Genomic DNA, 13,117 nt, shown 5'->3' with positions numbered 1-13,117 from the left:
TATTGTCTGGTTTACTACTCACTGCTAGGGGTTCTGATGCAGCATAAGAATATACTAACAAAGTTTCAGGCAGTCAGTGGTCAGCAGTGACTTTATATTGGGGTTTACCTCCATTTTGACTATGCAGAGGCTAACATTTCCCATAGGTCTATTAGTAAGAGTGGGCAGTTTTCCTCTGCTTATCTGTGCTTTCAACTGCACAGCTTCAGACAGTCAGAGCATGGGATCCTCTGACTAGTGCTTTAGAAGCTTGAATTACTGAACAGCTCCTGTTCAATTCTACAGTGTGGAGGGAGGATAATAGCCAGTAAAACCTAATCTAAGATGAATTCAGTTTTCCTCTGCCTGTCTCTGCCTTTAATCTTCCTTCCTAGTTCACATGTTTCTGCAATTCCATCTGTTCTCATGGCAGCTGTCCCAAGAAAGGAGTAAGAATACAAAGAAATGGAACCAAGGAACAGGATCAGCTGAAAAAGCCAAGGCTTTTAGCAGCACAAGCAGTCATTTTTGGTCAAAAGTCACTACCATTTCCTCTGAAATGTGTTAATGAAAGACAACACAGGGAAGAAACTGCCAACTTCCAGCTGCACAATGCTAATTACTGGAGAGGTCACAAGGAGTGAAGCTGCCTTTCTTCCCACCTCTCAGTCAGGGCTGGTCTTGGGGGTGGGTGACGTGGGCAACTGCCCAGGGTGCTGTGGTCATATCACCCCCCACCACCAAGCACAGCTCAGAGCCCCATCCACATGCACACACTTCCTTTGCCAAGCCCAGCGCACCCCCCCATCTCCAGCCACTGCTCAGGAGGAGCCAGACTGGGCACATGTGGGTGGGGTGGCAGCAGCAGTGCCTGCCCATCTGCCTGCCTGGCACACCATGCCGCCCCGCCTCCCTGCCAGACTGCCCTTGCCTGCAGCACTGCTTCTGACTGGCAGGGGATGCCATGGTACAAGTTCACCTAGGGCACCACTTTCCTTAAGGCCAGCCCTGCTCCCAGTACTCACTCAAGCAGATGGTCTCATACTAGATTCTCATATACACATAGAAACAGGGATGTTGAGCCAGGCACCAGGACTTTTGAAGTCATAAGTGTAAAAATGACAGGACCACTGGGAAAAAAAGCAGTGAAGCACAACAGGCACAGCTGGACTAAAAAGGCAAGGGCCAGGGCAGCCATAGGTGTACATGGATCATTTCAGTTACCAATTAACTAAAGAGCTTTGTGTTAATTAGAAGTATTTGGTATTTTATCCAAGGCGTATACTACAGTAAGAGTCAGCAATTTTAAGACTGAAGAGATCCAGACATCTCTCAGGCCTTGATCATCACAGCATGCCCCCTACTACACTCGGTCAGACTCCTTCTACTCTTTATACCAAAGACAAATAAGGCATTACAGCAGTCTTACCTGCAAGCTCCGCACAGCTGAGAAACAGCTAATCCTCAGTGCTTCTCAGGTCCAGTAATCCTACAGATTTACACCATCCTAAGACAGAAATAGGAAAAAAAAAATACACTCTTCATTTCCTGCTTAAATACCCACCATGTGGCCCAGGTGAGAGCCTCCCTTTCCCAATTGGCAGGTAACTAGGTTCTGTGGGGCAAAGAGTTTGCAGTAAATTAACCCCTTGTCTTCTTGCCCATGCAAGGGCTATGCGCAGGACTGTATAAAGGTCTTCTTACATGTTTGTAAAACACCAGGCATGAAAATTACTTTACCTGAATAATACTGGTAGCTAATCTTTAGTAAGGGATTCCATTCCACATGGCACATGCCCTGATAAGGCAACATACAAAGAGATTCAATAAAAGTAACATATAATTGGGGTCAAGGCCCCTGCTGCTCCCTGATATGTTGTGAGCTCATGGGTGAGCAGGCATCATATTGGACTCCAAGCCCAAACTAAGGTAGAACCTTTTCATATAATCCCAGAATACTCCTTTAGCAGGATCAGCCTATTGAAAATGTTCCTACCAAAGGCATCACTCAATTCTTACTGCCCCTTCCCTGACACTGCCTCAGTGGTAATAGTGCTTGGACTCAGGTCTCCCAAGCTGGAATGAAATTCATTGCTGTGGCTATGTTCTATTCCTGTTTGTGACTGTAGGAGGAATAACAACAAGATCTAGAGCTGCATGTGATTATCTCAGGGACCTCAGCTATTTAGGGAGCCAGAACAAAGTGTACAAGTGTGGACACTGATTCTGGGTGTCTTCTGCTAGGTAAACAGAGACTCAGGCACCCCAGAGCAGTTGCTATATATGCAAATAAGGCTACTAGCACAGTGATACCCCAAAGACCATTGCTGGGATGATGCTCCTTGCTATGTTCATTTCAGACTCTTATACTGCTCTTAGTTTCCTCCTGGTTTTTGTCCCTCTTCCTCTTTTTTGTGTGTTTCTTCTTATACTTCCTTTTCCTGATATTTAGACAACAAGACAATCACAGATTCTTTCTCTGCCCTTTTATCTTTTTCTTTCTTCCCTTTCTCTTTTCTTCATACCTTTCTTTCGCATCATTCCCCCTCTCCTCCTCTTTATTAAAAATCATCTGATTGGTGCATATAATTCTAGCATAAATACAGAAACCGCTAGGAAGGAATCAGATTATTGCTGGCGAAAATACGATTTGCAGGAAATTCTTATATTTCAGAATCTGCTTTTACTCTCATTTTGAGTAGAAACCAAATTGTTCCAGATTTCTTGTGAACAGGAAAATAAATCATTTTGGAATGCTCCAGCTGGCTGGAACTGTCCTTCTCAGTTGTACTGCTTCTGTTAGCTGTTTCAGCCACCACACTACCAGGGGATACAATGGAGAAGCAGCCTGCACAACCAGTCCTAGTTAGGATGGAAGGGACAAAGTGAGAGAGCAGTAAGATTTATGTGAGGTTGCTTCAATCTGGGATCCAGTACAGTTCTACCAACTGCTTATGTGCTTTGCAACAAAGGTACTTTACAGACAAACCAGACTGACAAGTACTTGCTGCCTGAGAAGCTTAATTTAGACACAACACAGTGGGCACATCTACACGTGCACATTTACCACCCCTGGGCCACATCTATCAACCTTTTATCAAGAAGAGGAGGAGGAACTGATACCTCAGGAAAGAAAGGTATGGCAGGACCTGAGAGCCCCAGAGACCAGCTTCGCAGTCAAAGAGTTTTGTTTCTGTTGCTCAGCTAAAACAGTCAAAGACACTGTTAGCTCCTGCAGTTAACATTTTGGCTCAGATTCTCACCTAGTATAAATTGATGTAGCTGCATTGTCTTTCTGCTAGGATAGTTTATTCACAACTGAGGGCCTCGCTTACTCTAGCTCTCTGGCTTTCTTTCCCCTTTCCAATTATTTTTTCTCTCCTGTACTTTCTCTTCTGTCTCAACATGTCTGAAAATCAGGCCCCAACAAGTGTCTCCAGGTACAGTCCCAAAAAGCAAGACAGACAACATTAGGGGCCACTTTAAAAATTATTGGCCTGTTTTTTTCCTTTCATCTTTAAATACTTCCCTTGACTTTTTCAGGTTGTTTTCCTTATTGGATCTGGCCTTAGTTGTTTCCTTGCTTTATTTGTACTATAATATGGTTTTTCTTTCAGCTCTCCAAGGGCCAGCATTACCAAAGAGCCACAATGTTCATGAAAAGTCAGAAAAAACATTATCTTCTGAGCAAGCCAGTGACTCACCTGTAATTCTTTGTCTTCTCTTACAGAAATGAAACTGTCTTACACCAGTTCTGTTGCCCAGCAGCTGATGCAGAGCAGAAGCCCTCATCTTCGGATTCTTCACCAAGGTGGGAGATCCCTGTCACCAGGGCCTTCTCCTTTCCACTTTCTCCTCTTTTCTTACAACCTCATCCCTCTGCTTTACACTCTGCTGTCATTCACTCCTGCTTACTCCCCTGTAAACATGCTCCTGACACTTCTCTTCTACACACAGATACTCCAATCTCTACCACCTCTCCAAAGCACTCTCCCACACACTCTCTCATCTACTCATCCAAACAGACATACATGCACTTTCACACCCCCAACACCCATCTCTGTTTCTTAGATTGTAATTACTTACATATCTCTTCAGCTCTCCACTCATGCAAATGCATACTATCTGGCTATGCACTCACATGCCTCTGCCCCTTCACTCTCTGCCCTGACACATCTTCCCTACATTGCTGCCACCCATTCACACCCTCCATACAAATATACACACCCGTTGCCCTTCAGCTTTCTCACACACAGAGAGACCATACCATACCCCTCCCTCCCTCTCTAGCATCCCTAGTGTCTGGTCTCCCGCCCTGTATGTATATACATGTGCACATTCACAGTCCACCAGAGCTTAGGACTGATGTTGGCATCATGGATATGCTAACAAAGGAATTCTGTTAGCTTGTAACAGAGGCCAAGGCTTGTTTCAACATGGTTTAAGCTACTGCAGTGTAGATTCCCAACTAAAATGGCCTGATCTGCCAATGGCAGCTGACCATAATAGTATCAGTCTGCATATAGATCAGCCAGGGAAGGCCCACATTGGCCATATAGCAGAGACTGGCATAACCTTCCCTGACTGACAAATAGCAGCAGAGCCAAAGCTCAGGATCCAAGAAAAAAGTAGAAAATCAAAACCAACCCATGAGATTTATTTCCAACCAGAAAAGTACAGGTGGATCCTGTCCCAGTGCATGGGTCAGTGCATCTCTCCCATGCCATAGCACTATCACTAGTACCACCAAATCCTGAGCACAGCAAGAAGGGTGCTAAGAAAGGCCCAGTGAGGACCTGGTGAATGCTGTGTGCCTCATTTACCACTGGACATTGTGATTCTCAACATGTTGGTGGTACACATTCTCCTAACCAAACCAGCTGACCCTGAGCGTTTGCCCATCTCAGCCAAGTCTGAAGCTCTGGATTTTCCAGTCCATCTTCTCTCTCACATGTATTTAGCCCCTAGATACCATGCTGATGGGAGTCCATAAGAGAGACAAAAAGATGCCCTAGTGAGACCATTCAGCCTCTCTTCTCTCCATTTTCCCTCCCAGTTTTCCCATAACTACCTCCCTGTCATAGACTTTCCCATCCTTCTTTCTCTCACGCACCTATGCACCTTCTCCTCTCACTTCTTCATTCTCCTCCTGTTGGCAGCTATAGGATTTGTTATTAGAGATTTTCCCATTGCTCAGACAGACTCTTACCTCTGACCTTTGCAACTGCCTTCATAAGCTAGTGTTCCTGGGGAAGGATCCAGGTGGGATGGGGAAGATCAGTTGTAGTGTGGGATGGTCTGCAATATATTATCTCTCTTGGCTTGCCCTGATCACTGGAAGGGGTTCTGGCTGCTAATCCCCCTGTAGTGAATGGTTGGAGACTCAGACAGCTCTGAAGAGAACAAATGGGCATGTGTGCTCAGTGGCAGTGGGTACAGCTGCACTAAGGGATGGGCAGAATGAGAAGAATCCCTCCTGCACTGAATTAGCTGGTTTGGGTGTCGGAAATGGTTTAGCCTAAGGAGAAATTAGCCCTGATGGAACATTAGCCCAGGCAGAGTGTCCCACTAGTTCTACTGTTTCTGAGCTACCTTGTCCAGAGCAAGCTCAGGTGTTTCTAGATGGCAGTACTGCATACCCAGAGTGCGGAAGAGGGGTTAACCCTCTGGGCTGTCTTGGTTTTCAGTGCTTAGGCCCCAGGTTGAGTGAAATTATTTAAACCTTAAGAGGAATTCGGATCCAGTTCTCCATCTATTTGGAAAGGAGATGGACGCCTACAGAGGTTGCTCTGATAGGGACAGTTGGTATCTTCCCTCCCTGAAAAGATAAGACTGTGGGATGTGTGTCTGGGTTTGCTTGAGCCTCCGTCCTTCTATGGTTCTCAATGGCTGCAACCTTGGTCTTTGAACCCTGCTGCTTTTCTGTCCTTCTTCCACTCCACCTCTTTTCCAATTTGTTTGCAGTTTTCCCTTGCTTACTTCTAGCACTTTGCATTTGCGTGACCTACACAGCTTAGTCACCCCCACTAGGGCTTAAACTCCATGTATCTGATGAAGTGAGCTGTCACTTATAAAATCTTATGCATGTCTGATTTAGTTCATGTATAAAGCACACCTTTATCTTGCCTTCTGTCTTAAACTCCATAGTAACTTGCTGTCTCCTTAACCTCATAGGCCTTCCCTTTAGCTCACTAATGCCCTACTGTGGTGACAAAAAATCACAAACATCTTAGCCCAAGATTAAGAAATCTGTAGGCTTTCTGCAGTAATGCTGTGGAAACCCAAAACTCCTGGTTCAGGGTCAAGGATGTAGATGGAAAAGGACAAGGCACTGATTTTCTGATATTTTTTTTGCAAACATACTATTATTTTCATTTGGAAACACATGGAAACTGGATCTGGATCTGAATCTGGTCTTTTCTAAAGCATATTGCCTTTGCGTTTATGGCAAAGCCCTTTTATGTAGATGTCTGCCCATCTATTTCATGTCACTGAGTCTGTGTGCAACAGCTTTTCACAGTCTGCCTCCCCTGTCTCATCTCAGGCACAGTTTTGCTTTCAGCCCTGGTGATACAGCACTGTGTGCCTACCATAGTGTCCTCAGCTTGGCCATCACCCTAAGAAAAGGCAGGCTTCTGGAGAAGCAGAAAAGTGCTGGAGGGTTCCCATGTCTGTTATGACAGCATTAAGGCAGAGCTACAGAGGCCAATCAGGCTTGGGGAGGGATGCTGCTTATGGACAATTCAAGTTTGGGGCTTGAGCTTAATGTCTTACCTGTCTCTCTCACCTGTCTTCAGACTGAAAGTGTTGCTGATACTTATACAGCACATGGGAATGCAAAAGCACTACATGTCCGTGCTGTAATATGATGGCCTACTTTGATAGACACGTAGAGCAGAATTCAAAACTCCTTACCTGGAGGCAAAATGGATTAACATGGTCCAGGACTTGGAGGGGTGGAAAAGAAGCAAACAGAGGGGAAAATAGGTGGTAGGGTGTGATTGGGAACCTGCCTCCTCAACAAAAAGCACTGCTGTGCAGCAATCCTCCCTCCCTCTGTAAAGGAATTGTGTGTGGGGAAGATAAGGATGGTTTGTGCTTTCCACCTGTGTGGGGACCAGAAGTACACCATCAGAAGCACATCCGTGTTCTCTTCTAAATGAGAGAAGTCCTTAAATGTCTGCCATGTCTTGGTGCTTGTGTGTTGGACAGTGCTCCCTGCACATAGTCAGGGTAAAAAGGTCAGAGTATGTGGTCTATCCAACTCAGTGGGTAAACTTGGCACTTGCCTGAGCCACCCTCTTGGCATTCTTCAGGTACTTCAGTCTGTCCTGGACCTCCCTTTCTGCCTGGAGAGCTAACCCAAGCACAATGAGAGGGGCAAGAGGTGGTAACAGGACAGTGAGAAAGATAGCACAGAAAGCCTTCAAGTGGATGACAGTGTGCAGCCTTAATGGCGTTTTGCTGTTCCAGATGGGGTCAATCAGCTCTCTAGAATAAGCTCATCATATCCCCAGTGAGCTTGTCACATCACTAGGATAAACTCAAAGGGCTCTCCAGTGAAGTGATGAAGAATACAGAGCAGGCCAATCAGGACTTAAGTGAGTCTGGCAGGCAGCCTGAATAGGCAATCAGCATTCCCAGTGAGCCAATCAGATCTCTAGAATAAGCTAATCGTGACTCCTGTTGAGCCAGTCAGGTCTGACTGGGTCTCCTGCAGCGATGCGCTTGAGCTGTGCTGAAGCAAGGTCCGGTCAATCTTAGTGCTCCAGTGAATCAGATGCACCAGCTTGGGGGATTTTTCCATTTTTTTTCCCCTTCCCCGGTCAGGCATTTCCTTAAATGAGATAAATCCTGTCAGAACTGATGCTGCTAATAACCATCAGACGTCTAGTTTTAATTAGAGTTTGCTTCATTAATGCCTTGACTCCTCTCTGTGCAGCAGATTAAACAATGTACTCGCAGCTCATTTACACAAACCCCCAAACTGCAGGGCTGAGCTGCAATCCTTTAATTAAACAGCCCGGCTGATCCCTGCTGCCGCCTCAGCTCATCAGTCTAAGCCGATTAAAGAGAATAGGGACTAATAAAGAGCATAAACAGGGAAGTGACTCTCATCTCTTCAAGGGACTCAGAGACTCCAGCAGCGGTCGGACTGCTGACTCCTCATCTACAGGGAAACTAGGCTTGGTCCAACCTGACACATGCTGGGACCTGCAAGAGCAGGAAGATTACTATTCCCAGTACATTACCAGCATGTGGGAACTGTGAAGAACTGTCCTCCTCTCATGGGGTAGTAGGAGGAGAAATCCAGACAATGGGACTGGGGGTGGGGACAGTGGGAAGATAACTTAGCAGCAAAAGTGAAGGGAATATGAAGCACCTGAGACAAAGAAATAGGCGTAGGTCGCTCAAAGCAGTAAGAGCAGGGACTGGGTAGCAGGAATACCAGCAGGGCGATAGGGCAGATGGCTGGGGTAGCAGGACTGTGAGACATGGAGAAGGGTAGGCAGGTGACACCAGACAGAGCAGTGGGGCATTTAGCAGTTTAGAGGGGCCTGGACAGCAGCTGCCTCTGCTTCTGGTCTGTGATGGTGTTTGCTGTCTGTGTGGTTTCCCTGAGCTCAAGTCCATAACACTGACACTCTTCGTTTTGTGACCCTTCTGAAAAATCTTTGAATGCAGATGGGTGGGGAGCAATGAGTCTTTGACTGTTCCCCAGAAATCAACTAAAACAAAGCACTTACAATTGTTCCCGCTCATTGTACTCTAGTTCACTGTCTGCCACAAGTACAGCTGACACCCTCCTAGACCTTCTTTTGCTCCTGGTTGAATCTGCTTGCCTTGCTTTCTGACTTGGGGACCTGTCAGGAATCACCAGGACAGTCTTGAGGAGCAAAGAGCTGTCATAAGCAAACAGACCTATACTTTAAGACAATGCCAGTGTTATTTAGGTCCATAGTATAATATCAGGCTTGTGGAAGCAGGACCAGCAGCTAGCTTCACAGAATCATAAACAAGTAGGTCTGGAAGCAATTTCTGGAGGTCATTTATTTCAACCCCTGCTCAGGGCAGGACCACACTCTGTGATGGTATTACAGATAGCAGAGGCAGGATCCAGAGGCAGGGGGTAGCACTGCTCTTTAGGACCATACCACGGGAGCAGCAGCTGGGGATGCTTTTAAGTCCCCAAAGCAAGTAAGAATTCCTCCCTCCCTTCCCTTCTGTGCTCAGCAGCCCATCCCCTCCCCTCCAGAGCTACTCCTGCCCCATTCCAGCCAGGCTATGCAGGAAGCCAGGCTTAGCTGGGGGCAGAAGCAGCACCAGTAGCAGCAATGGGAACTTGCCCACTGACACCACAGCTGTTGCCCCTGGATGAGCCTGGTCTCCTATGCAGCCTACTTGGAGTATGGCAGGAGCAGCTCTGGAGCACTCCTGGGTCAGCTGGGGACAGTGGCAGTGGTGGGCTGTGTGGGGGGTGGGAAGGGAGGGGAGGGGAGATGCCACTGAGCATGGAGGGGAAAGAAGAGAGTGCCAAGTGTGGTGGGGGTGGTTTTTTAACTGATGTGTACATTTAAAAAAGAGTTACTGGCTGCTACCCCCATGGCATAGTCTGCCCACCCTGGTGCTGAGGAAGTTGATAGCAAAGTTACAGCCACCCCTGCAATGCCAGTCACTACTTCCACACCCCCACGTTACAGAATCCTGGATCTGCCTGTGAAAGGTACCCAGATCCATGTTAGAGTGAAGGGTTAGACTGACATTCAGGGTGTCAGAGTCTTGGAGCAAGGATCCTGGTTTTTCACACAGGCTCCTAGGTAATATCACTGTGCTAAGAATAAGAATGGTTTCTGTTGATGGCAGTAGCAGCCTGCCTTGCTGTTAGACTGGTTTGCACCAGTGATACCCAGGGCCAGGCAACCTAGGATGGGAAATTCCTAGGGGTGTCACTAGCAGCTTGCCTTGCTGCTTTGCTTAGGTGCTGATTAGAGACTGATTTGGCCAAAACCTATAATTTCACAAAAGAACCACTCTCTTCTTGCTGGCTTCTGCTGTTAATGGCAGGGCTTCATTCTGGGGATTTGAATAGTCTAGTAATTGCATTCCCACTTCCTCCAGTCTCATACAGTGGAGTGTGGCATCCCAGAACAATGACCTTAAAACATGTCCAGCAGCAAGCCATCTCTAACAAGATTACATGCCATTTGCCTTTGTGTGAGGTAATGCGACTGAGATGAGAAAGGTTTGTTTCTATTAGAATAATGAGAGGAAATGATGGAATGACAATTGCAGGGAATGGTGCGTTCATCCAGTTGCCATTCATGGGGTTTTTGGAGGCAGTCTCTGGCTCCCCTGCAGAGTAGAATAGCAAATCAAAAGAAAAATCAGCTTTGTGCCAGTAATGAGAAAAGTTCTACAAAACCATGAAGAGGTTGAGGTAGAACTGCTGTAGCAATGGATGCTGGGATTAGGATGGAGACATGACCAATTTGGTCCTTCAGAAGAGTAGATGAGATCCCAGCTACAGCTGTGTGATGGGGTGAAGGTGGAAGCCTAGATGGTGCTGAAGATCCATCTGGGTTTATGGCAGCAGAGGGGGATTTTCCCCTGTCTGCAGGTGTGTAGAGGCTGAGGGAGGAGAAGAAATAAGGCTGGGTTGTCATGGGGATGGAGAGAGGCAATGAACTTTCCTTGGGGGAAGGTGGAAGGGCTTGGATTAAATTGGTCTCTACCAGAAGAATGAGGAAGAGGCTTGCATGGGAGCTATCTGTGGGAAGGGTAAGGAAGCTAAATCTATAGGATTTGCATGTATTAGTTCTTTATGAGACTGAACTTTCCTGTGTATAAAATGCTGCTTAGATCATGGTTGAAACATGATCAATGGAACAAGTAAGTGTTTACTTCATGATTACAGACCAATTAAACTCTAACTCAATACAGATTAGACTTCAAACAGCTGTATACCCATTCCTATATTGCCTGCCAGATTAGTCACCGCTACAGACTGGCTTTTACCTTGAACCTTGGCACTGATTACCGATGAGGAAAGGTACAATTCATTCTTCCCAGACTTTAGTGTCAACTCCAGCCCAACTTCTCCTGCAGTCAGGGTGAAATGCCTTCTTGCTATGTTTCTGAATTACTAAGTATCTAAAATACATAGATGGAAGATTGTCTCCTAGTTGGAAATGGTCCTTTATGCATGGTTCTTTGTGGTCACAGATTTTGGAACCGGTGCTCTCAAATTCCTGAAGAGGGAGGAAGCCATTTTATGCTTGAATACACACTAGAAAATCCTCTCTAATGTGGAAGGTGGTTTGTCTCAGCCTCTTCATGTGTCTTCATTTGAGCCACCTGTTAATCTTGTCTATTTACAATTTCTCTTCAATCTGAGGTGGTACAAAGTCACTGGAAAACAGTTGTCTGTAACTCTGAAAAGCATTAGCACAAGACAATGGTGAATGCTTGCTGTTGAGAGGTCTCAGTGGCATATGCCTTCCATGACATCACACTGTTAAATCCCAGGGCTCCTCTCACATATCTGTTTTAGTTCGCTTTGTAAAACACACCTCTGATTTTGCCTCTGGACCATCTGATATTCTGCTCAGTCACTTGGCATCATCCTTCTGGAAATCCATAAAACTGCAGCAGCAGCTATTGTTCTGGTGCTTTCTAAAGCTGGAGCTATCGAAGTACAGTAAAATCTCTGTTATCTGGTACTTCACCAACCAGAATACCTTATTAATCAGAATTTCGGTGCCATGGCAAAAGTGGCAGGATGCACAAGGTGCCACACCATGCCACTTTGCCTCCCACTGTGCTGCTGAAAACAGTGGGATGCACACGGCACAGCGCTGCTTTGCCTCCTGCTGTGCGGGGGGGGGAGTGCAGGGGAGGAAAGTTTGCACGTGGCAGTGGTAGCGGCTGCTACCCACCACCCATGCTGCCGCCACTCTGTGCATGGCCGCCGCCACCTCCTTCCCCGCTCCTCCCCCCTGCTCTGCATCTGGCCAGAAACCCTGTGCCTCAGGTAACTGGCACGTTCAGCTTACAGGCACCCCCATTACCCACTTATGCCAGATAACATAAGTGAGATTTTACTGTAATTGGGAATTGAATAATTCGCTAAAGCAAGGATCTGCTACTCCAGGCTCCTCTGGAGAACATATATATACAATAGGCAATGCCAGGGAGGAAGGATGGTCATGTTTTTTATCTATCCCTGGGGAGGTACCACTTTCATTCTCATATGGAGAACAACAACAACTGTAGCCTAGGACTGAGATTTGATAACCACTCAAGAACTGAAGGACATGCCATATGAAGGTTTGTTATCCTCCAGGAAATGAGTATACTGATCTTGTTGCAAAAAAACCTAACAGCATACTGGACTGTATTAACAGGAGTGTCACTTGCCAGTCCAGGAAAATGATTCTTTTGCTCTGTTCAGCACTAGTGAGGACTTAAGTGGGTGTACAGTTTTGGGCCCTGCACTTCAAGAAAGATGTGGACAGATTAGAAAGAATCCAGTAGAGAACAACAAAAATCCAAAAATCTTTTGACCTGTGACCCCTTGGGATCCTTTGACCCTAGTTCACTTCCCGCCCCTGGGGCAGGAGGCTGGACTTGATGATCTTCAAAGGTCCCTTCCAGCCCTAATGTGTACAGAAACTATGAAATCTATGAAAAATGGCTAGAGGTGTGGAAAACATTACCTATGAGGACAGGATGAAAGAACTGGGATTAAGATAATTTAGAGTGGAAAAGAGAAGCCTCAGGATAACAGTTTTCAAATACCTGAAGATGGATTATAAAGGATTGAGAGAGATTATTCTTTTTGGCCATAGAGGATGGGACTAGGAGCAATGTCCTCAAATTTCAGCAGAGGAAATTTAGTTTGGAAATTGAGGAGATCTTGCTTACTATGAGGGTGGTCAAGCAGTGGAACAGGCTACCCAGGTAAGTTATGGAATCTCCATCCCTGGATATTTTCAAGAGCAGGTTAGACAGATACTTGGTTGAGATGGTTTAGTCGGGATGATTCTGTCTTGAGCAGGGGGCTGAACTAGATGACCTTCCTAGGTCCCTTTCCCTTATGATCCCTGTGATCAGTCATATACCATATAATTGCCTTCTT

General features: G+C 46.2%; 1 protein-coding gene across 2 annotated transcripts in view; it reads left to right on the top strand.

The window, feature by feature from the left end:
* The window catches only part of IQSEC3 (IQ motif and Sec7 domain 3), a 147,588-nt gene that overhangs the window by 54,794 nt on the left and 79,677 nt on the right, over window positions 1-13,117 (top strand). Inside the window, exon 2 of one of the 2 annotated variants that reach the window (XM_019544593.1) lies at window positions 3,710-3,790. The gene's annotated coding sequence lies outside the window, so the exon portion shown is untranslated. Of the gene's footprint in view, window positions 1-3,709; window positions 3,791-13,117 lie in introns of those variants that run through there. The other variant, XM_019544592.1, reaches the window with a different exon arrangement.

The sequence above is a fragment of the Crocodylus porosus genome, unplaced genomic scaffold, assembly GCF_001723895.1.
Source record: "Crocodylus porosus isolate Cpor-Errol unplaced genomic scaffold, CroPor_comp1, whole genome shotgun sequence".
Taxonomy (NCBI): domain Eukaryota; kingdom Metazoa; phylum Chordata; order Crocodylia; family Crocodylidae; genus Crocodylus; species Crocodylus porosus.
The sequence above is the reverse complement of the archived record's forward strand: the minus strand, read 5'-3'. Positions and strand labels throughout refer to the sequence as shown.